This window comes from Euprymna scolopes, chromosome 30 (genome assembly GCF_053919585.1).
Source record: "Euprymna scolopes isolate OS-2025 chromosome 30, ASM5391958v1, whole genome shotgun sequence".
NCBI lineage: Eukaryota > Metazoa > Mollusca > Cephalopoda > Sepiida > Sepiolidae > Euprymna > Euprymna scolopes.
Window position 1 is genome coordinate 11825535 of NC_136511.1, and position 25708 is coordinate 11851242.

The window sequence follows — 25708 nt, forward strand, 5'->3', positions numbered from 1 at the left end:
AGGAAATAAAAAGGATTGAATCCGAAAGAACAGACGAATATGAAAGGATAAAAAGTAAAGATTTTGAACAAAAAGTTAAAGGTACAACTAGATTTTCCATAACTAACCTACTTACATGGAAAAGTTTGAATAATACAACCATGCTAAAACCGAGAAAATTGCTAGATTGGTCAAAATAAAATACATTCGAAGGTGAAATTACTGCCAACCTTACATTAAAAGGAATTATCAAAAAAGTGAAAATGTTAAGAAACGCTAACAACTTATTTTGCACAGACTGGATACATGTTAAATTTTGGACACTAATCGTCATACAAGAAAGTCGAAGAAACCGAAATTTTACGATGTGTAAACCCTTCGAAAACAAGTTATCTATGAAAAATAACCAAAGACTTATCAAATGAAGTGCATACAGCAAATCAAAAAAGACACCGAAAAAAAATAATTCGAAACGGCGGTGAGAAACAACATAGCAACAATTAGAAAGTGAGCAGAAAATAAAAAGCATTACAAACCGAGATGCGTTAAAATGAAGTAAACAAAACAAGATTAATGCTTTAAGGAAGTAAAAAAAATAAAACGAGCCACAAGTTGGATTGATAAATACGAAGATAGTCCAACTATTCCAATTTCTTACATTTCAGTTTCGTTGTATGAAGGTAGAAAAACAAAATTAACTGAACTTGCGAAAGGGAATGGCAACGTTATTCAGAAACTAATGGATGATATCACTTAAAAAACGTAAACCTTAAATCTAATTGTAAAAAAATTGAAAATATGGTCTACGTAGTTTGTGGCATCAAAGGGAAGTTTCCAAACCTTATCGTGATAAAACCTAGGAATAAACGATGCTTAGACTTGTGCGGAGTTAAGGTTTGGAAGGGGGGTGAGATTGTTCACCCTACGCAAAATAATGAACTCTTCTACTTACTATAAAGACCAAGAGAACATGTCTCTTTGTATGCCTCAGTCTTGTACTCGTAGCAGTCGAACTGATGTATAACCACATTCTTTGGTTGCTTTATTTCTGTTGAATATATTTTGCTTCCACTAATTTTTCCGGGCCCTCACGGGACAAGATAGAGCGGCAAACAGATAGGTAGGTAGATAAACCGCCTATTTCGTTACGCCTCGATGCATTACACACAATTAATGCCACCTTACCTGAGACTCAAGAAACGGTGAGTTTTTACTCCGCTTGCTTCAGTTCAGCTAGAAATAGATCGAGGCACCTCGACCTATAGTCACGTGGTTGAATCGACTTCCGATTTTATGTCAGCCAGATATTAAGAGTGTCACTCGAACTCCAAGCATTTCCAAAACGATCTAACATCAAACAAATCTACCTAACATAAATCTACTACTCTGGTCAACAACAAATTTGTTTATATATTATTTCATTGGAATTCATTATTGAGATGAGTATTATTTATTAATTTATTTATTTATTGCGGACTATTATCCTGACCTTTCTTAGTTGTTGTTTCACGACGTTTCGGCCAACTTTTCCCCTGACCTTCGTCAGGTGGTAACCGCGATGAGATAAGAACTCCGAATCTCCTAACTGTATTCTCAGCAATTACTGCCTTCCATATTTGTTGTCTGCGTTTTCTTAGCTGAGTTAGGATGAATCTCATGCGCTGAATCCAAACATCACATTGGTTTTGCTCAATCCGGTCAAATTTTGGAACTATGACCACATGTCGTTTTCTTACGGTTTTGTTCACATGCACGCATGTGTGGAGCATTTTAGAAGTTTGAGGGGGATGACATTTCGAATAATTGTTTTGGTTGGAAATTATTATTTTAATGACAAGAAGAATTCATATCTGATAGTTATGTTGAAAATGGATCATGCTTATAAAATCTCTAAATCTTCCAAAAATTAATGCGGCATATCACGAAGAAGAACTGGTTTGTACGGAAGAAATTGGTGCCTTGCAAAGCAAGGAACGTCATGAAGGGTGGACAAAGACAGAATACTCTTCCTACCCTACACATGAAACTGTGCTCAATCAAGCAGTTCACAAGGATGCTGACTGATTCACTTAGTTGAGCCAGGCTTTTCTAGGATTCACCATGGAGAAATTGAAAGCTGGCATCTTTGACGATTCTCAGATCCGGCAGCTCATTAGAGATCTAGAGTAAGAAAGCTCAATGAACGAAGTGAAACTGACAGCGTGGAAGGCATTTGTTCTAGTAGTGGAGGACATTTCTGGCAAAAATAAGGCCAGAAACTAGCAAGCTACTTTTAAAAATCTGGACAGCAACATGAGCCTCAAGATGCACTACCTATTTTAACATATGGATCGGTTTCCTGAGAACCTGGATTCAATGAGTGACGAGCTGGGGAAGAGGTTATATCACGTCCTGGTAGAGATGAAGACCAAGTATCAGGGTCGCTAGGACGAAGTCATGATGGCTGACTACTGTTGGAATCTAAACAGAAAAGTCCCTGCTGATGAACATTACAGGGGTTCGAAGAAATGGAAGTTCAAACCTTGAAGTTTGAACAATGGTGAAGCAACATGCAATTTACGTGTACTTGTCTTGATCAATACCCAATATTCAGTTTACAGTAATCGATGTTTTTATCAGGTAATCATTATATCTTGTTATCAAAACATTTTTTTCTCTTATAAACATATTTAGGTTAACATGTGTTGACAAAATTTAGTTGATAATGCCAGAAAAAATTTCATCGATTTTGTCACAAGATCAGATTTTTTCCAAATCAATTTAGCACAAAACTCTGACCTGATAGAGAGAAACGGATGACATTTCTTGATTCAGCAGTGAAAAAATTACTCAAGAATTACTCAAAAATTACTCAAAAATTACTCAAAAATTACTTTAAAAAATTACTCAAAAATTACCAAAAATTACTTTAAAAAATTACTCAAAAATTACTCAAAAATTACCAAAAATTACTAAAAAATTACCAAAAATTACTTTAAAAAATTACTTTAAAAAATTACTCAAAAATTACTCAAAAATTACCAAAAATTACTCAAAAATTACCAAAAATTACTTTAAAAAATTACTCAAAAATTACTAAAAAATTACCAAAAATTACTCAAAAATTACTCAAAAAATACTCAAAAATTACCAAAAATTACTAAAAAATTACCAAAAATTACTCAAAAATTACTCAAAAATTACTCAAAAAATACCAAAAGTTACCAAAAATTACTCAAAAATTACTCAAACATTACCAAAAATTACTCAAAAATTACCAAAAATTACTCAAAAATTACCAAAAATTACCAAAAATTACTCAAAAATTACCAAAAATTACTCAAAAATTACTCAAAAATTACTCAAAAAATACCAAAAGTTACCAAAAATTACTCAAAAATTACTCAAAAAATACCAAAAGTTACCAAAAATTACTCAAAAATTACTCAAAAAATACCAAAAGTTACCAAAAATTACTCAAAAATTACTCAAACATTACCAAAAATTACTCAAAAATTACCAAATATCAGTTGTAGGAAACTAGACAATATTCAAAACGTAAAAAGAATATGTTGTCGACTTTTATAGAAGGGTGGACATGCCATTTCTTTCGTTTGTTTTAAATAATTGTAAGAAAGAAATAACCACGTGATTAGTTATGATTAAACTCTGTTGACAATGCATTAAACTTTATGGATTTTAAAAATCTTTATATACTTTTCATATAGATATAATTTCTAATGCACGTACATTGATGTTATTTTTAATCCCCCACCTTCCGACCTTGTATTACATCTTCCCATCGTGAGAATGAAGTTAATAGTTACGTATCAACCTTGTTTTGGTTTTTTTTTATAGTTTTGATTATAACATTAAAAAAAATCTACGTAGATAGATAGATTTTTTTTACTCATGGGTCACCTTTTCTAAATGCTTGGTAGCCACTTAATCTATAATTTAAAAAATCCTTAAAAAAGAGTCGCCTTTTCAGAGTGAATAAAAAATATATAACTCAAAGTGTAGTATCTGTTCTGATGCTTCGCTTCACTTTTTTAGTCTCGGTTAAATGAGAAATCCTTCATGACTAATACATTTTTTATTCTTGTTAGGAACCAGAGTGCCCCTTTAGGGGGAAGTGGTTCCCCCCATATTAAATAATGACCTTGTGTCTAACTCTGCCCTTGTGGTGAGGCAAGTAAGCAAAAAAGAATAAATAATCGCAACCGATACCGGAAATAATGTATAGAACAAGCAGATGGTTGTTTAAGAGACTTTTATTTATTTAAGTATTTGTTCGAATTAAACTTGAAAACGACCATGCTGTAATTGGTTGTGAAGCAGATTTATGATATCTTGTTCCACAGATTGATTATCTATGAAAGAAACTTTGTTCATGGAAGCTTTGTTTGGCTTGTTTTGAATAGAGAAAGAGAAAAAAGTTTTTTTTTGTCATTGTAGATAGATGAGTTCTTGCTGTGATTGTTTTCAAGGGATTACTAAAGATGTGAGCTCAGTCGAGCACCTACTATGACCATAACCGGACAGTAAAAGAAAGGGTATCAACCTCTTTTCTGTGTGAAAGCGGCTGTAGAAAATGGAAGCAATAACATCCGCTAGAATGTAAAGTTGATTCAATACTTTTTAATGTATGAAAAAGTGCGCTAAGTGGCCCCCTCTGGATTGCAACAGAAAATACGCTATTTTAATACATACCTGTTAAAAGACTGTGTCAGTGTCAGGGTACTTATGATATGATCAGAATTGGATTGAACGATAGATCGTTAATTTAATGGGTATTTTATCATTCCGTTAAATACATTTCAAACGCTGTCGAAATATTTATGAAACGCTTCATATTTCCCGAAATTCGCCCGCTCCCATCGATCGATTGAGAAAAAGAACACTTTGATAAGTTAATTGAAAAGTGGCACAGTATTCGATTTTTTCTTTTTGTAATGAATCGATTGCAAAAATGAATCCGATTGATCAGATGCAAAAAAAAATGTATTATTATAAAGATAACACTGTTTTTGCTAAAATCAAATCAATACTTGTCATCGAATATTGTAAAATTGAAGTGGCGTGTTCGAACGTTGATTGCTCCATATTTACTTTCATCATATATGTATTGTACAATACCCGTCCTAGGATAAGTAAAATTATTCCATATATGTATTGTACATTACCCGTCCTAGGATAAGTAAAATTATTCCATATATGTATTGTACAATCCCGTCCTAGGATAAGTAAAATTATTCCATATATATTGTACATTACCCGTCCTAGGATAAGTAAAATTATTCCATATATGTATTGTACATTACTCGTCCTAGGATAAGTAAAATTATTCCATATATGTATTGTGCATTACCCGTCCTAGGATAAGTAAAATGAATCCATGTATGTATTGTACAATACCCGTCCTAGGATAAGTAAAATTATTCCATGTATATATTGTACATTACCCGTACTAGGATAAGTAAAACTATTCCATATATGTGTTATAAATTACCCGTACTAGGGAAGGTAAAACTATTTCATATATGTGTTGTCCTAGGGTAGTTAAATATCATTTTGCTCGGAATAGCAAAAGATACACACTCATCAAAAATTCTTGTATATTTCATTACGAATAACAGGTATGTTCAAACGCAACTTTTGTTTTTTACGGTCCCGGAAGACGCCCGGTAGCCCTGCTACTTTCATAAGAGAGTTTCGTCTAAAATACAATCGTTGATTCCTCCTTGAAAAACGTTCACAGCAAGAATATAGCTCAACCGAAAAATATCCTTATAGTTTCATACATATAGATTCGTCGTAAGAGTTCCCTGTCTGTGGGAGACATTTTCACGGGACTGCTTTCATGTGGACTACTACATAGTAATATGCAAATTCAATGTCAACATTCCATATTCTCAAGTAGCTCTTGGTCTTGGTAAGTTTTTACCAACGGTAAAAACCATGAATCAAGTACTGTTACCACATCAGGAGAGGAAGTATTAAAGATATCCTTTCCTGCCTTGATAAGAACTCAACAATATTTGACCCTGCCTGAAGACAATTTTCAGATGTTTTTTTAGAGGGGAGGAGGGGCGTTTTTTTATCCGATTGTTTCGTTTTCTTCTCATCTCCAACTTTTATTCCTTGTTTTTTTTTTGTTTTTTGTTTTTTGTTTTTTGCTTTTATTATTATTTAATCGTTTCTAAAGCAGCTAAATAAATAAATAAACCAAAGGTAATATTTTTTTTATTACGGGTCGTTTACACAGTAAAAAAAAACATATAGGCATTCGCCGAAATAATTTTTTTTAATAAATAAAAAATAGACCTGGTCTCTCCTTTTGTCATCAGGATACAACATATATATATATATATGTATATATATATATATATATATATGTATATATATATATATATATATAGTATCCTGATGACATATATATATATATATATATATATTGTATCCTGATGACAAAAAGAGAGAACAGGTCTATTTTTTTATTATATATATATATATATATATATAAAATAAAACTTACTTGCAGTTTCATCAAATACTTCTGTATGCAAAATCCGATCCCGCATTTTGCTAATTCCTACCTTCTGATGAGAAGGAAAGTATTTCTTCGAATCTCCGCGGATAAAGGACTATCCACTTATTAAGTGTTTTTTTTTTTCAGATTAAATATGTTTTTAACTCTTTTTCAAAGTGTTTCTAACATGTTTTATTAACTATTTGCTCTTATATATATATATATATATATATATATATATATATATATATATATACTAGCATGGGCGCCCGACGTTGACCGGATGTTTGGAAATGTGTGTTGAGCAAAAAAAATGTGGGAGGCTCGAACCCGTATCACGAAGGAGAAAAAGAACAGAATAAAAACGTGACGTCTTTGCTGTTACGACCACCGCCAAACCGGAAGTGACGTAGTGAAAATTAAGGCTAGAGAATCGAAAAGAGGGGATGAATTTCGAAAATATCGGTGAAAAAAGCGACCCCTCCCTGGAGAAAAGTGTCCAGTTAAGGGTGAAGAAAATAATGTTTTTAGCTAATTTTCTGTATTTGTCGTCTGAAGGGTTGAACTTCAAAACGATACTGATCTTGTGAAAATCCGTCACCTCTGTCGAAAGTTTTAGGCAGACATGCAAACGTACATACATAAATACATTTATATATTGGTAGCTCAAATTTTCGACCCAAACCGATTAAAAAGCTTGCCCAATCTCTGAATACCCTTAAAATTTCAAATGTTTAGACCAGAAATTGTCTGAGTAATTTGGTAGAGACGGCAAAGGTCAATTGTTTTTAATTTGACCCCCTATTATTACCCCTTAACATGTATTGTTTTGGGCTCTAATCAAGTTATTAAGTTAGATTCATGTCCAAGGACAATATCTAAAATTTCAAGTGTTTAGACCCAAAATTGTCGGGGGAGTTTGGTAGAGTTTTCAAAGGTCAAATCGTTGAAGTTTGACCCCTTGATAGCCAAATTTATGGCCGATAATGGATTACAAATATTTTCCCAAATCTCAGTACGCTGTATATCAAATTTCGAGTCCGTAAATTGAAAATTGACAGAGTTATTGTGTAGGAAAATGTAGACAGTCAGACAAACAGACAGACAGACAAACACACACACAAACACACACACACACACACACTTTTACTTTTATATATATACTAACATTTCAGCCCGGCGTTGCCCGGGTGTTTGGAGGTGTATGTTGAGCAAAAAAAAAGTTGTAGTAGGAAGGCAGGCTCGAACCCGTATCGCAAAGGAGGAAAAGAACGGGAAAAAACCTGACGTCTTTGCTGTTATGATCACCGCCAAACTGGAAGTTACGGAGGTTTAAATCAAGGATAGACAATCGAAAGGAGAGGATGGCTTTCGAAAATATAGGCGAAAAAAAGCGACCTCCTGTAGAAAGGTGCCCAGTTGAAGGTGAAGATATTAATATTTTTAGCCAATTTTTCGATATTTGTCGTCTGAAAGGTCGAACTTCAAAACGATACTGATCTTGTAAAAATCTGTCTCCTCTCTCGAAAGTTTTAGGCACACATGCAAACATACATGCATACATTTATATATTGGTAACTAAAAATGTTCGACCCAAACGGATTAAAAAGCTTGCCATATCTCTGAATACTCTTTATGTAAAATTTCAAATGTTTAGACCAGAAATTGTCTAAGGAATTTGGTAGAAACCGTAGAGGTCAATTTTTTTTTTTTACCTTTGCCCCCTATTATATATTTACATTCATTGTTTGGGGCTCAAATCAAGTTATTAAGTTAGATCCATGTCTAAGGAACCTATATCTAAAATTTCAAGTGTTTAGACCCAAAATTGTTGGAGGAGTTTGGTAGAGTTCACAAAGGTCACATCGTTGAACTTTTATCCCTTAATAGGCAAATTTCGGGCCGAAAACCAATTACACAGATTTTTCTCAACCCCTGTACCCTGTATATCAAATTTCGAGTTTGTAGACTTAAAATTGACAAAGTTATTGCGTAGGGAAATGTACACACACAGACACACACACACACACATACAGACACACACTTTCACTTTTATAGATATATACATAGATAGATAAATAGATAGATAGATACATAGATTAAACAAAAATATATACGTATGCATAAATATATATGGAAACAATTTTGTGTTTACTGTAAGCTTTTTACGCAAATATTATACAAGTATAAATCATGTAGAATATCTGCATGGATATAATTACACGTAATAGTTAACTAAAGATGATCATCCCATAAGAAAACCAAAAAATCTAATAGGAAATTAATTGAAATGAATATTTAAAAGCATATGCAAATTAGTTAGATCTTTTACAGATGAATGCAATTCCACAACCCATATATAACAAAGTTGTATTTTCTTTGTAATATAAATACCATCAATAAACTCAAAAGAAAAAACGAATTATAAGAGAATATATATATATATATATATATATATATATATATATATATATATAAAGCTGACCGTCTGTGTGTGTGTCTGGTCACGAATAGGCTCCTACATGGTTGACTATTATAGAAAACTGATCACATATAATGATAGAAGATGTATCGAGACACAGGAATGGGTATGTTTGATCTGGCATAATGATGATTCATTAAAATTGTGGGGTCTGCGTGCGCGCCTGGTTCACAAAGTATGGAAATAAAAAGTTTAAAAATTAAAAAAAAAACGGTTACAAATGTTTTTGATATAGATGTACATAAGAATACTTTGATAAGTATGCTTTAACTTAAATAGAGATGGTATAATAAAATTGTGAGGTCTGCGTTCGCGCCTGGTCTCCATAGAATGGAAATAGGCACAAACTTTAATAAAGACTTTTCATATCTATCTGCGTAAGTATACTTTGATAATTATGTTTCAGTTTGAAGAAATATGGTATAATAAAATTATGGGGTGTTCGTTCGAGCCTGGCCTCCATAGAATGGAAATATGTCACAAAGGTTAACAAGGTTTTTTTTTAATATAGATCCACAGAATATTGTGATAAGTGTTTCAGTGTGAACAGGTATGGTATAATAAATTATGGGGGGTTATCAGTTTTATTTTTACTTTCATCATATTTTGCTTTGGTTTTGATACCCCCAAATTCGAAGCTATCTCTTTACAACCCTTCGTTTTCATAACCTATCATACTTTCATAAATCAGAGTCCATTTTCTGTAGGCTGTTTTTGAACCCATTCAACGACGGGTATTTTTGCTAGTATATATATATACACTTGTGCCCGATATTATTCATACCCCTCGGATCTTTGAGAATTCTATAAGAATATTGCTCAAACCAGAAGGTAGACAATATTAAAGGGATTTCAAACAATAAATCAAGCATAAGCATTTAATTTAAACTCAACAAATAAATAAATTATGCAAGTTTGAAACATTATACAAAGAAAAACAATAATGGCACTAGTTCAAAATTATTCATACCTCTCTTACTAATAGCCAATAGCATGCCCTTTATTCTTAATAACTGCCTGTAACCGTTTTGGATATTTATCAACAAGGTTTTTACAAGCATCAACACTGATTTTTGACCATTCTTCAATGCAGTAGTTCTCCAAATCCCTCAAATTTCTAGGTTTCCTCTTTTTAACCTCAGTTTTCAATATGTGCCAGAGGTTTTCGATAGGGTTCAGGTCGGGACTCTGGCTAGGCCATTCCAAAATATTAATTTGATTATCCTCAAACCATTTCTTGACTATTTTGGCAGTATGTTTTGGATCATTATCCTGTTGAAGGACCCAGTTTGGTCCTAAATGGAGCTTCTCCGCATCCTGTCTAATGTTTTTCTGGAGTATCTCCAAATATTGCTACTTCTTTATGGTTCCATCTATCTTGACCAAACTACCTGGACCACTAGCCGAAAAGGAGCCCCAAAACATTAGGCTACCACTACCATGTTTCACCGTGGGTATGGTGTTCTTCTCCTTTCTTCCTCCAAACGTAAGAAGCATCCATATGGCCAAACAATTCAATTTTTGTTTCGTCAGTCCATAAAATACTTCAGAAAACGGACTCTGGAGAATTCACATGGGTCCTAGCAAACTTTAGACGTGCTGCAAGGTGTTTTCCGGTGTGCAATCGAGTCCTTCTTGGTATTCTTCCTTTCAGACCATTTTCATGCAGAGTCCTTTGCAATGTTTGACTTGATATTTTTATGCCAGAAGACTCCAGATTTTCTAAAATATCCTTAGTAGTGGTGGTTGGATTTGCATTAACACTTCTTACAATATTCCTGGTGGCTCTAGCAGACAGTTTCCTTTTCCTTCCTCTACCAATCAAGTTGTTTGTTGTGTGGTGGCTCTGGAATTTTTTGTATGATGCTCTGTACTGTTGCTGTAGGGACCTCAAATTTCTTGGAAATTGACTTGCAACCTAAACCATCCTTATGTGAATTCACAATTTTAGTCCTAAGATTATTACTAAGCTCTTTTTTCTTCCCCATTCTAATAATTTTTATTCTTTTATTGGTTTTCAGTTGATATCATTTTAATTTCTGTAAAATGCAAAAAACGAAATGAAATTAATCAAAGGTTGTATAAAAGCATTCAAAATAAGAATCAAACAGGAAACAAACAGTCAGAAACTCGATTAATACTGAAAAAATAAGGGGGTATGATTATTTTTGAACATTGCAGATTTTATAAATAGCTGTATATTTCTTTTATCACAAGTATCCCGAGATTTTAAAATGACGAAAATGATCAGAAGAGGTTTATTAAGAATATGTATTAATATGGACGTAAACAATAAATTCTTACAAAGTTACACCTAATAAACTCAATTTTCAAGGGGGGGGGTATGAATAATATCGGGCACAAGTGTATATATATATATATATATATATATATATATATATATATATATATATATATATATATGGGGGGGTCTGAAACCGGAAAATAACTTGTTATTTGAAACAATTGAAACGAAATGATAAGGGATGTATATCTTTAAATTATTGTATATAAAATCAGGAATATATTTATATTTAAATAAAACAATTGAATTTTTAATTGTATACCAAAAATATTTATAGCAGTTCGATAGTGTGAGACTGGAGTTGTAATAAATATGTTTTAATATTACCATATCATGTGAAACGCAGGAAAAATGTTCACCCATTCACCAAAAATCGGTTTTTATACGCATATAATTTTTTTCGGCCTACCACCAAGACCTGTATAAGATTGTGAATGCATACAGACTATATAATTCATTAAGAGGCCATCATTAGTGCTACTTAAAAACGCCCCCCCCCGCCAAAAAAAAATAATAATCCATCATCTCTATAAAGTGGCATCTAAGCTTCAGCCTCTGTCCCAGCGACGAAATGTTGCCTTTTATACAAGTATTTTAGTGGTGAATGCTCTGACGAACTGCAATCACTTGTGCCCCCACGACGTGAGCACCCTCGACAAACCCGACAGGCTGCTAAATCCCACCCCCACACTGTAGAGATCCCTAGATGTAAAAGATCTTTTTACTCCAATAGTTTCTTCCCCAGAACCGCTAGACTCTGGAATTCCATTCCAGGTCCCTGCTTCCCCAACAGTACTGACGTGCAGAAGTTCAAGTGTAACGTGAACCGACATCTTGCTGCCCAAATCCCTACATAGTACCCCAGTAGTTGTTGCCCCTGATAGTAGCCCCCTACACCAAAGTGGCAATTTGCCTTGTTTGGTGTGAAAATGTAATTAAAAAAAAAATCTCTATAAAGTCCTATATTTTTGTTATATGTTATTTTTGTTGGGTTGTAGTGAATAAAAATACCAACTGATTGTTGTTGAAAACTTCGACGATTCCAAATGTGGAAGAACTAAGAAGACATTGATTTGGGAAATGAATAGAATTAAACTAAAAAATGGAAATCAACTTTAAAATTTGAAGTGTAAACTTCTTCGCAAATGATACATATTAACCTTATGCTTAGGATAGTACTAATCCCTTATATATACACCCATTATCTAATCATCCGAAACATATTATTCACCACATCACCAAATCCAATGAAACTCATCGAAACTAGAAATATTTTATAAAAATGAACCCTTTCATGAACCTAAAATGAAGTTGCTACACTAATAGCACCATTAATTATATTGAACAAAACCTCCCTAACAAGGCCAGAAAAAACACAGATCTAGAAAAAAATCATGTAGTTTAACCTCCTTCTAATATGATGATTAAAACTAAATTGATTAACACCAACTGCCCTCCAAATAACATTTTACACAAAATCTTTAATAAAATATATCATAAAACTTAGTTACAGCTGCAGTGATAACCTGGAAATAATAATTTAAAACTCATAATAATAAAATACTTAACAAAAACAATAATGATCATCACAATAACACAAAAACTGTAATTGCATAAATAAATCAGGGTGTCCACTTAAACAACAATGTCTACAGACAAAAGTATTTTGTAAAGCTAGAACTCTCCCTATAGAAAACCCTAATGATAAAAAATACTACATAGGACTTATTGAAACTTCATTTAAAAACCGTTTTAGAGTTCATAAATGCTCCTTTAATAACTCTAATTACCCCAACAAAACCTCACTATTACCTACTACCTAAACGTGATCCAAAATAATCTTAAACCTTCTATTAACTGGGAAATTTTTAAAAACTCCAATACCTGTAAGTCGTTAAACTCATCCTGTTTCCTCTGTCTACATGAAAAATTCTTTATTATCAATTTCAAGAAAGAGATAAATTATTAAACATTAGAAGTGAAACGTCAGTTATTCGTAAACACTACAAATCTCACCTTCTCAGCAACTTCACCTCCTACTAAACTTCATCTACTATAACTCCCTACATCTACTAATTGCACATTTTAACATTATTATCCTACCCATTTTAGCTTATTACTACGAAAGAATTACAGCTATCGACCAACTCATCATAAATTGTTCCTACCTTCCTCATCTTTTATATCGCCCGATATCTAATTATTCATATTGTATTATAAGCAAAGAGCCTTATTTCTAATAATTTGTACTGCCATTTTATTCTCACTAAACTCCACACCATTTATAGTGCGATTCTAAACCTTTTAAGTCTTTTTAGATATCCCTTTTTTCTTTAGTTTTTATTTGTATAAATTTAAACTCATTAATTATTTAAACAAGCCCTACACATCAGATACTCAACTAATATTTTTAACCCCAATATTCCCTTTTTTTTTCTTTACTAATTATCAACCCTCTATTTTTCTAATTATTTCCAACTATTTCTAACTTTTACCCAAATCACACAATTTCCGCAAATCCAATATAAATAATAGAACGTATAATAAATGTAATTAACTGGACGTGTGTTAACTATTTGTCATATAAATGCTTTCCCGCTAAGTATACCTAAGGCGTATATATAGGATATATAGGACGTATATTCGAATGCAATCAACAAGACGTATGCTCACATTGCGGCCAAGAAAAGCCTCTCTGATTACACTGCATTACATATAAGCCCCCCTACCGCTAACCATGGCAACGTCTGCATTTTGACACACTCAATTTATTTCAAATACGTAACCCTCACCTTCGCTACTCTTACATTTGACTTAATTTGATCACGGCGCATGTGTATGTGTCTTGCCTTCTTTCCATCTCCCCTTTTTTCCTATTCTTTATTTTCTCTATTTATTTCTTTTATTTTGTTAATATCCACTTGTTAATCGAAAACTCATATTTTCTTCCCTTTTTCATTTTGACAATAAATCTTCTGTCCGCAGAAACAATTGTAATAAATAAGTCAATACTGGAGGTTGTAAAATAAAAACATATTAGCTCTACTTACGTATTGAGCACTTTTTTAGTGTTTTTATCATTTCTACTTTTGAACATATATATATATATATATATATATATATATATATATATAAGCACACATCAACATTGATTTCATACATTTTATGCTGTCGATTTCTACAGAAGACTCTGTGTAGCTTATTTGACATAAATATATTTTCATCTTATGTGTGTGCATTATGTATAATTATTTGCAGTAATAGAATAGAGTGGAAGTACTTTGTGGTAGATATTTTTGTATTCCATAACAGAAACGTGTCTAGTTGAATATTAAGTGATTAATCCCACATTCAATTTTAAAGGCACATGCACTAACGCTCTCTCCCTGTTTCTCTATCTAACTAGCTCATTCGAAGTCATATATATATATATATATATATATATATATATATATATATATATATATGTATAGTTTACTATAAGCATTGCTGAAAAATAAATATCTAAACGTATAAGACTGCATTGCGATAGTTAGGTGTGGGCAAAAATAAACGAATAAGGATAAAAGGGCCTAGTTTTGAAAGCCGATTTATCATTTTTTTTTGTAGGTTTCCGATTACTGTTTGATTGTATTTGAAAAATTAAGGGCTAAACTTAATTTCCCAAAGAAAAAAAAATTGTACGCATAAAAAATACTTATAAAAAATGTTTTCACCCAATTCAGTTAAATTTTGAAGTTAAATGAATTCATTGTGAAAATCATTTGAGAAATAAATATTAGTTTTCTGGCTTTATTTCAAAGATAATTATTAAAATAAAATCTTAGGATATTGAATTAAATTTTTTTTTAAAAACACATTTTTTTGCACAAAAACAACTGAATGAGACCCCAAAACGACTGTTTTTGCCGTTCATAAAACCAAAACAAACCATATTTTGGAAATACGGAATATACGGAGGCCCAAATTCTGAGACAGTCGAGAAGCTTTCTTAGAATGACGTCATGTAATTAAAAGGAAGGAGGGTGATGGGTTTCTTTTTCCCCTAGACGGGTATCCGTACATTTCTATTGTAAATGTCTGTATAAATTTTACCATTTTTTGATTTAATTATTTTTATATGTTCCTGTTTTTAAATTATTTTTTTTAATTATTGGCCAATATATATATATATATATATATATATATATAAATTATGTTAAGCCGAAAGTTTCACATTCTTGCAAGCATAGACATTATTAAAATCTTACATATAAAATTTATTCGAAATCTGTAATTTATAAAAAAAGTAGAAATATTTTTTCTATTATAATTTTTTTGTGAAAATATTAAATAAACAATGCTTAATTCAATGGTAATATCGGTAGTTCGAGAAATTCATTTTTCTTCGAGTTATATCGAATTCATTAATATGGATTTTAGGGGCTTTTTTCGTAGTGTTCATGTAAAAATTGATTTATTTTATTTTTATTGTTTCAAATTACGATGCTTTATTTATATAAAAAAAAGCAAAAATGAATCCTTGCGTTTTTTATTTACTACTGAAAACTATAATTTTAGTAAAGGTATTTGATGTTTAAACAAAATAATATATTTCCACTAAGATCTAAATAAAAATAATTAGTTCATTATATTCCGCGATGGTTATTTGATAAATAATGAACATTTTATTAAAATTTGTTTTTTTTTTATTTTTCGTGAATTTTTAAGTAAAGGGAGGGGTCAAAGATTTTTTATACATTTTGAGCGTCGGCATTCATTTTGCCTGTAGCTACTATAGCCTTCTTATAATTTAGCATATATATATATATATGTATATATATATATATATATATATATATATATATATATATATATAAATTAATAATAATAATAATGATAATATAGTATTATTATTATTATTATTATTATTATTATTATTATTATTATTATAATAATAATAATAATAATATCATCAAATATCAACCAACAAACGTTTGTTTCTTTAAAGATTTTTCTTATATGCTTTAATTGTACAGAATACCTACTACGGTTGAATTATGCTTAAAAATCTATTTTGAATTGTTTGAGTTTGTAATAAATTGGATCAATGTATTTCTTTTTCTTAGTTATGTACGTATTTATCTCACTCTGTCTTCGATTTTACGTTGATTAAACTGCTCTTAAATAATGTTAATGGCTGTGAATATTTTGATAAAAAAGCGACAAAATATAAGGGAAATAACTCCTATTTGTTCTTGAAGATAAGAATATTAGTTATCTCCAAATATGAGAATTTTCTGTCTTTTCGTGACTACGCCGGGCTGTATACAGCTACTGTATTACCATGGTAAATGTGAATTTATTAATGATTTCTTACCAAAGATGTTAATAACATGAAGTACGTGTTAACATTTGACGCAATTTTACTTGCACTTTAGTTGTACCTATTTACTATGCCTCCCCACGGGACAGAGTTAGACACCAGGATCGTTTTTTAACGTGGAGAAAAGGTACAAAAATAAAAATTGTCTCAGTCGTGAAGGATTTCTCCTCCACCGAAAGAGAACAAGAAAATGAAGTGCAGCATCTGAAGAACAGATACTACACTTTGATCTTGTACCAAAAGGCCAAGAAAGCACTTTAGTTGTAGTTTACAAATCACTAATTAATGTTGTTTTAACCTTTCACTCTTTTTTTATGTGCTGCCTATCATTCTCGCTTCCCTCGTTCTTCCACACCTGTTCACACACACATACACACACATACGCAGACACACACACACAAACACACTCTCTCTCTCTCTCTCTTTCTCTCTCTCTCTATCTATCTATCTATCTATCTATCTATCTGCTCATACAGAGTCAAATGTAATAAAATAATAAAACTTAAGATTAAAATAATCAACTATAAACAAAATGAAATATCGTCACACATAGTAATACTATTTTTATGGCTTCAAAGGACTGAAAGGAAAAAAAATAACATAATGTAAGTAGAAAGAATTTTCTAATAGAAAGTACGGAAATAATGGGTTGGCAGGGGTTACTTTCTCACCTCGACTGGTTGACCATACAACCAGGAAGAGTCCATGTAATGATGAAATTGAGTAGATCACCAGAATACGAGGGTCATTCCAAAAGTAACGCGTTTTATTTACTTAAAATCTGAAAAGCTAGCAAGGTTACAGTGATACCATTTCAACAATCAATCTTTTGTGCTTTAGAATTTATTTTTTCTACATAGAGATGGTATTTATTTGCTCCCCCACTGAGCAAATTAGGCACAAGGCCGTTTTTAATGTGAGGTAAAAACCAGCTCCCCTAAAAGGGGTCACTCTGGTTAACAAGGCCAAGGAATTTATTTTTCTACATAGAGATGGTACTTTAAGGTCATGAATGCATATGTTCAGTCATCATAATAATATAATTTGCAATCCTGTCTGATCCATTCCAGCGGAATAATAAAAAAGGAGGCATTACTTGTGAAAACTACCTCGTGCAATTTTCCCGGAGCTAGAGAGTGAAAGACTAAAATAGGGTAGGGCAGATATCGCGAGTAGGAGAAGGCTAATTTTGAATAGTAGGTGTTTTTTGTTTTGTTGTGTTTTTTTTTTATCCTGATTCCAAAAATCTAACCCGAGCTTAATGAATTAAAATGAAATTCAAATCGCACTAAAAATATTGTAAGGAGGTACTGTGAAAATCGTGGATCGCCAGGGGAGAGTTACGTGGCGCGTTAACTGAAATTGATGCTACCTCGCGTAGTGCGATAAGCCTATCCTGTTAAAAAAACAACTATGCCCGAGTTTTTAGTGTATAACCACAGTTTGTAAACACAACGCAGTGTTATTACTGGTCGCCTGACCGAGAATATATTGGCAAAGCACCAGCTCGGCTTCAAAGCTGGCCAAACGAGCGACACAAGTCCAACCAAAGTTCAAAGAGACTTTATCGCTTGTTATGCATTTTAGCCAATGATCTGGGGCATTTGATTTAATCGTTTATGGTCCGAATAGAAAAAAAAAGACTTACTGCATCAATTCGTATTACAGTGAAAATTAGGGAAATTATGCCATGCGAAATGTGTCAAACATGAACGAATACTTCATAATTCGATGCAAAACCGGGACATTAAACATGCAATTGCACACCAAAAAATTAACCGTGGATAGATTTTATCATTACTTGTTTCCATAATATTAGATGTTATCACTCGTATAAGCACTTATAAATGAAAATCAGATTTTTTATAGTTGTGGATGGTTAAAATAACAAATAAATATTTCCCCATCTCGCCTGTATTTAATAATAATCCCTACCCGATTACGTTTATGAAAATTTTGTATTTATGGATCATTCTGATATGATCATGTCCATTGTTTGTTCCCATAAGTCCTTTCCTAAATATTAAAATGACAAAAAATATGCGCTTCAGCTTTGGAATAAAATTATATATATATATATATATATATATATATATATATATATATATATATATATATATACTAGACTACCCGTTGGGCCAGTATGTTATGTTAGCTATGGAATTAATGTATGAGCGTGACACTTGTGACGTAAAGAAATTAGTTTTTTTTGTGACATAACAGAAACATTTCTATGAAAGTATATTAAAATGAAAAACGAATATGGATAGATTTCTATGAGTCGTTCTGTTTATAATTGTTTATTTTAAAAAGAAAAGAAAACTTACAGCCATTGAATTATAAGTGGTTTGTCATACTTATAGGTAAATGTGCACTGAACAGATACCATAATACTTGAAATTAATTCAAATTTTGATATATCTTTTTTAAATGAAATTGTTAGTTGAAAGTACAGAATCGTTAAAAACATTCTCCCCATGTAAAGAATGGCTTTTAAAATAGAAAATGAAAATAAAATGTAACTTTTTTAATTTATTTTAAACAAACATTCATGACCCATTGAGTCAAATATTTAATTTATATGTTAATACTGAGGTTAATAAAACTAATTAAGACTATGCGAAAATGAACGATGTAAAAAAAAAAGCAGACAGTATTAACAATTGTTTATTTGGATAATTTTAACGCGAAAAAAAAAACAATTGGGACGCTGAAAACGTACACAGTAAAACAATACGTGCACAAAAGAAGCGATTTGTGTTTATTTGTTTACGCTGTTATGGGTTTATGTTTATGTGTATATGTATAATATTGAACACAAAAAAAAGAAAATATTATTTCAAAGCAAAGCTTGGAAAGATCATGGATTACATAGAAAAATGAGAGCATGAAAATAATATGGTTAAGATTAAACTTAAAAAGTAAAATGACTAGTTATTAAAACTGGAAAAGAAAAAGACAAGATATTCTAGTAAAATATATAATAAATTTATAATTTAAAATATTGCAGCATTAATATTTTTTTCATTCAATTTAACGTTATATATAAATTCTTACTGCTGCGATATTTTAAGTTATAAATTTATTATTTACTACAATATCTTGCCTTTTTTTCTAGTTTGAACAACTAGTCCTTTTTACCAGGTTTACTCTTAACAATATTACTTTTCATGCTCGCATTTTTCTATGTAATTATATATGTGAGTTCCTTGTTGATTTTTTTAAAAACGATAATACGATTAAGTAGCGTCTTTACCTCGAAAATCTTTTACTTAGAAAATTGCCCATATTTTATTTGGGCGTTAACAAATAAGATTTTTATTTAGTTTTTATTATTTAAAAAAATGTTTTTTAAAAATTAAAAAATAAATAATAATATCATATATATACAGTGTATCACAAAAGTGAGTACACCCCTCACATTTCTTCAAATATTGAATATATCTCTTCATGAGACAATACTGAAAAAAATGATTTTTGATACAATGAAAAGTAGTCTGTCTGCAGCATATATAACAAAGTTAATCTATTTCTCCCTTAAATTTATTTTCCCCTCAAAATAACTCAAAATATAGCCATTAAAAGCTAAATCATTGCTAAAAAAAGTGAGTACACGCCTTACGAAAAGTTGTCAGTATTAACAAACAACATGTCAATTCTCAATATTTTGTGTGGCCACCATCATTATCCAAAACTGCCTTTACTTTCATTGGCATGGACTTTACCAGCGCTTCATATGTAGTCACTGGAATGCTCCTCCTCCACTCTTCAATCACGATGTCGCGAAGCTGGCGGATATTTGAGACTTTGCGCACCTCCAACCTCTGATTGGTGTTCATGGCTGTTACCCCAGGAGGAAGGCTCTTCTGAGGGCATTACACAAGAAAGCCCGCAAACAGTTTGCTGAAGACATGTCAATAAAGCCCTATCCTATGATCTGATTAAACGATGTTTAATTTGTTTGGTTCTGATGGCCTTAAGCATGCGTAGCGGCGACCAGGTGAGGAGTGCAAAGATAAGTGTGCCATACCTTCAGTCAAGCATGGTGGTGGGAATGTTATCGTCTGGGGCTGCATTAATGCTGGAGGTATTAGAGAGTTACATTTCATTGAGGAAAACATGAACTCCAACATGTACTGTCAAATACTGCAGCGAAGCATTACTGAAGAGGCTGAGGGTAAAGCTGATGTACTGGCCAAGCATGTCTCCAGACTTGAATCCAATAGAACACATTTGGGGCATCCGCAAGCAGAAGGTGAAGGTGCGCAAAGTCTCAAATATCCGTCAGCTCCGCGACGTCGTAATTGAAGAGTCGAAGAGCATTCCAGTGGCTACATGTGAAGCTCTGGTAAACTTCATGCCCAGAAGAGTAAAGGCAGTTTTGGATAATGATGGTGGCCACACAAAATACTGAGAGTTGACAGGTTGTATGTTAATATTGACAACTTTTCGTAAGGGGTCTACTCACATTTGTTGCCAGGGATTTAGCTTTCAATGGCTATATTTTGAGTTATTTTGAGGGGAAAATAAATTAACTCTGTTATATATCCTGCAAAGAGACTACTTTTCATTGTGTCAAAAAATCATTTTTCAGTGTTGTCCTATGAAGAGATATACTTAAATATTTGAAGAAATGTAAGGGGTGTACTCACTTTTGTGATACACTGTATATATATATATATATATATATATATATATATATATATATATATATTATGTATATCTACTTATAAATATATATAAAACTTACTTTGTGTGTGTGTGTGTGTGTGTGTGTGTGTGTGTGTGTGTGTGTGTGTGTGTGTGTGCAAGATCGTTTCCTATAACTCCGAAACGGCTGCTCGATTGTTTTGCTTGAGATTTTTATTATGAGTCTGGGAAAGTTCTTACATATGTTTTGTATCGAAATGCACCCAATACGTACCGAAAATCGATAATTAAATAAATCCGATTAAAGAATGAACAGTTCGATTTTCACCAGTTAGCACTTTTATACGGTCTAAAACCACAACTGTATTTGAGCAGAAGGAACCGACGTATAAAATAAAAAGTATCCTTTTCGATCAGATAGGAGCGTGTTCGAAATGCATGCTTCTATTTAGAGCACAATTGAACTATATATATATATATATATATATATATATATATATATATATATATATATATATATATATATATATATATACATAAGCCTGACGAATCCTAGAGTGGATGAAACGCGGAATATTCAGTGTAGCTTAATCGCCATATATATTTTATAACTTACTAACTAGCTCTACCTACGTATTGAGCACTTTTGAAGTAAATACTTAAAGTTTACACATAAATCTATACTTTCGTATATTAATTTTATGTGAGTAAATGAAGTAGTTATATATATATATGTTGAAAAATAGCTAGAAATAGCTAGATAATAAATGACTGCTGGGGTTTCTTTAGTTATTATTACGTCAAAAAAGCGACATTATTTTTGCACCAACCTAATAATAAGCACGCAGATGCTTCAATTACAGTGAGTGAGATTTGAATACAAAATGTTAGATAGATAGATAGATAGATAGATAGATAGATAGATAGATTACTCGTCTATTTTAGACTTTCTTTCTTTCGAGCCTAAAGTTTGCATTCACAACAACTGCTGGTGCATCAGGCAACAATGCAGTACTATAATTGCTTCGATGCTGGCAATCCTATCAAATATCAAAATAATGTATCTATCGTCACGTTAATGCCATGAGAAGCGTCCATCCATGTTAAACAAACACACACAATTTTTTTTTTTTTTAATTATAAAGCGGTGGGACTTTTTCATAGACGGTAAGTCGAACGTGAACATAAACCTGAAAAGCTACCACCAGCGACTTCGAATCGAAAATCACGAAGCATAAAAAGATATCTTGCTTTTGTTCGTGAGTTTGGTTCCGGAAGAAAGGAAATAAATAAATTTTAAAAAAATGAGTGAAGATCAATGATTAAACGTATGCTACGTATCTGGCACGGGTTTTTAAATAACATTTTATCAGCCTTTTTTGCTGATTGAAATTCTCTATCAGTTAGATGAGTGAATTTCCACGCTTATTATTTATTGCTAATAAAAACAAACAATAATAAACTTGACTTCACCTTTTCTGTCCTCGATAAGTGGAGACGAATTCCTTCTAGACTGAAGCAATTTATACTTTTGTTCCTATCCAGAGTCCCATTTTTGGGGAGCTGGATTTCCTCACATTAAAAACTGATCTTGTATTTAACTTTGCCCTCGTGAGTGTAGGGCGGGGGGGGGGGCTATTAAATACGAACGCATTTTCGCATTTCAAATCTTTATTTAATCATTCATCCATAATATAAATCTCACCTGTCTGTTTAAATGTATGTATGTATGTGTGTGTGAGTTTGTATGTATGCATGCATGTATGTATGTATATATATGCATGTATGTATGTATATATATGCATGTATGTATGTATGTATGTATATATATGTATGTTTGTGTGTGTATGTATGTATGTATGTATGTATGTATGTATGTATGCCTAAAACTTTCGACAGAGGCGACGGATTGTCATGAGATTGCTATCGTTTTGAAGTCGACCCTTCGGACGACAAATATCGAAGAATTTGCCAAAAACATTAATTCCTTCACCCTAAACTGGGCACTTTTCTACAAGGAGGGGGTCGCTTTTTTCGCCTATAATTTCGAAAGCCATCCCCTCTTTTCGATTGCCTAGACTTAATTTAAACGTTCGCTATTACTGATTTGTGATGGACGCAACGGAAAAGATGTCACGTTTTTTTTGGGGGGGGGGGCGTTCTTTTCCTCCTTCGCGGGACGGGTTCGAGCCTGCCTTCCTAATACCATTTTTGTTTGTTTGTTTGTTTGTTTGTTCAACATACACATCCAAACATCCGGGCAACGCCGGGTACCCAGGCTAGTTCTTTTTATATGTCTCAACTGAGTTAAATAATTGTTTCTGCATTTTCTTATTGTTAGCCCGTACCTACCCTTGAGTAGACTCATATATCATTAATTGTTTATTATTTTCAGTTACCTATTCCCTCGATGTGGAACCTTAATCATTTTGATCGTTAATTTATATTCGGTAATGTTCATATATCAATAAAATCCAAGTAAATATTAACTGACTCAATTAATAAAGCTTCATGATTATCGGTTTTCATAATCGAGCATGCATCTAATATATTTGCAAAAAATTAAGACAGCAAAATATAAAATAATAACGTGATATGGTGTATCTCTCATTATGTGTTACAATTGTTTCGTAACCATTTAGAAAAATTCAAACATTATATCATTTAAAAATATTTTTAAAAATAGCTACTCTTCAGACACTAAAATACATCTGTTATATATATATATATATATATATATATATATATATATATATATATATATATATATATATATATATAATACCTAATTTTAAGGGAACCAGCAGTTTGGACTCACCTCCTTCACCTCATTTTACTTATATTTTTCAATTCTCTTCGAATTGAGTTAGTATCCGACTTGCGAATTTCTTATTTTTCGATGATATTTATACAATTTTCTATTCATTTAATCTTTTAATGTTTTTTCTATTTTTATAATTATTTTTCTTCTCCAATTTATTTATCGATTATTTACTCCCCAAATCCGAAACTACAGATGTTAGTCTATTTATAAGTCCAGCTATTCATTTCTAAATTTGTCTTAGTTTCGTATAAATTTTTATTTACATGTTACAATATATTTGTTTTCCCTTTTATTTTGCTATATTTTAAAGAAAAACTATAAATAACCAGATTTCTTTAATAATTTTAGTTAATATTTTCTTCACCCCTTACTGGTCACGTAATTAATGTAAAAGTTAAATCTATCTTTTCGACCTTATCTAATATATAAAAGGCTATATGTCTATATGTCTGCCTCTATATTTTCAAACTCTATCTCTTTCAAAACTAAAAGTCACAGAGCAGTGCTAGGTGTTTCAAATTGAACTTTTTACGGACCGGTCCTTTAATGGTCTTTAGCCAGTTAAAAAGCCCGTTCTTCTGCAGACGTCCTAACTGTAATCTCTGATCGTATAAACACACATTGGATAAAGCAGATCAGTAACCCTATGCATATCTAAGATCATTGACAGCGTTTGGCACGATGGTCTTCTTATCAAAATTAAATTGTGTGGTATTACTGAACGTTCACTTAACATAATCAAATCCTATATAATAGAAAAATCCAGGTTGTCCTTTATAGTCGTACGGCTGAACAACATCCGGTTGTGCCACAGATGGGGGGGTCAATACTCGGGCCATTATTATTCCTGATATTCATAAACGACTTCCTTGATAAAATTATCTCTAACATGGGTATATTTGCTGATGGTACTACGCTTTATAACAGACTCGAGGAGAAAACTAATGAAAACATATCTAAAAAAAATGGCAAAGACTGTAGAGAAAAACCTCTAGCCTGTAGTAGAATGGGGCAAAAACTGGATGGTAACGTTCAATACCGCCAAGACTAAGCTCATTTCCTTTATCCCTTTAAACCACTTTACCATGATTAATGATACACTACCTGAAAGAACTTCCCTCAAGTTCCTAGGTTGAACCTTCACAAATAACATGAATTGAAACAAATATATTGAGGTAATCGCCAAGGCTGCTGCGGGGAAGGTGGGCTCTCTCTACCCTACTAGAAGGTTAATCCCACCTGAGAATATCATGTATCTCTACAAAACCACTATTCATCAATGCATGGAATATTGTTGTCACATCCGGGATGGTGCATCTGCCACTACTCTCTCGCTCCTATATAGGGCTCAAAAAAGAGTCCCTAACTTAATAGGTCCCGCACTGTGGGCCAAACTCCATACTTTGTGCAATCGCCTAAATGTGTTATCCCTATGCCTGTTTTAAAAGTATTTTAATGATAAATATTCGGACGAACTTAAAGCACTAGTATTTTCTCGATTTGAATACCCACGACAAACCAGACAAGCAGCAAAATCCCACCCCTACACTGTAGAGATCCCTAGATGCTCTAAAGCTTTTTACTCAAATAGC

At 32.1% G+C, this 25708-nt stretch overlaps 1 protein-coding gene across 6 annotated transcripts in view; it reads right to left on the minus strand.

Moving 5' to 3' along the window:
- The window catches only part of LOC145254652 (inositol 1,4,5-trisphosphate-gated calcium channel ITPR3-like), a 1190449-nt gene that overhangs the window by 1100699 nt on the left and 64042 nt on the right, over positions 1–25708 (minus strand). The window lies entirely within an intron of this gene.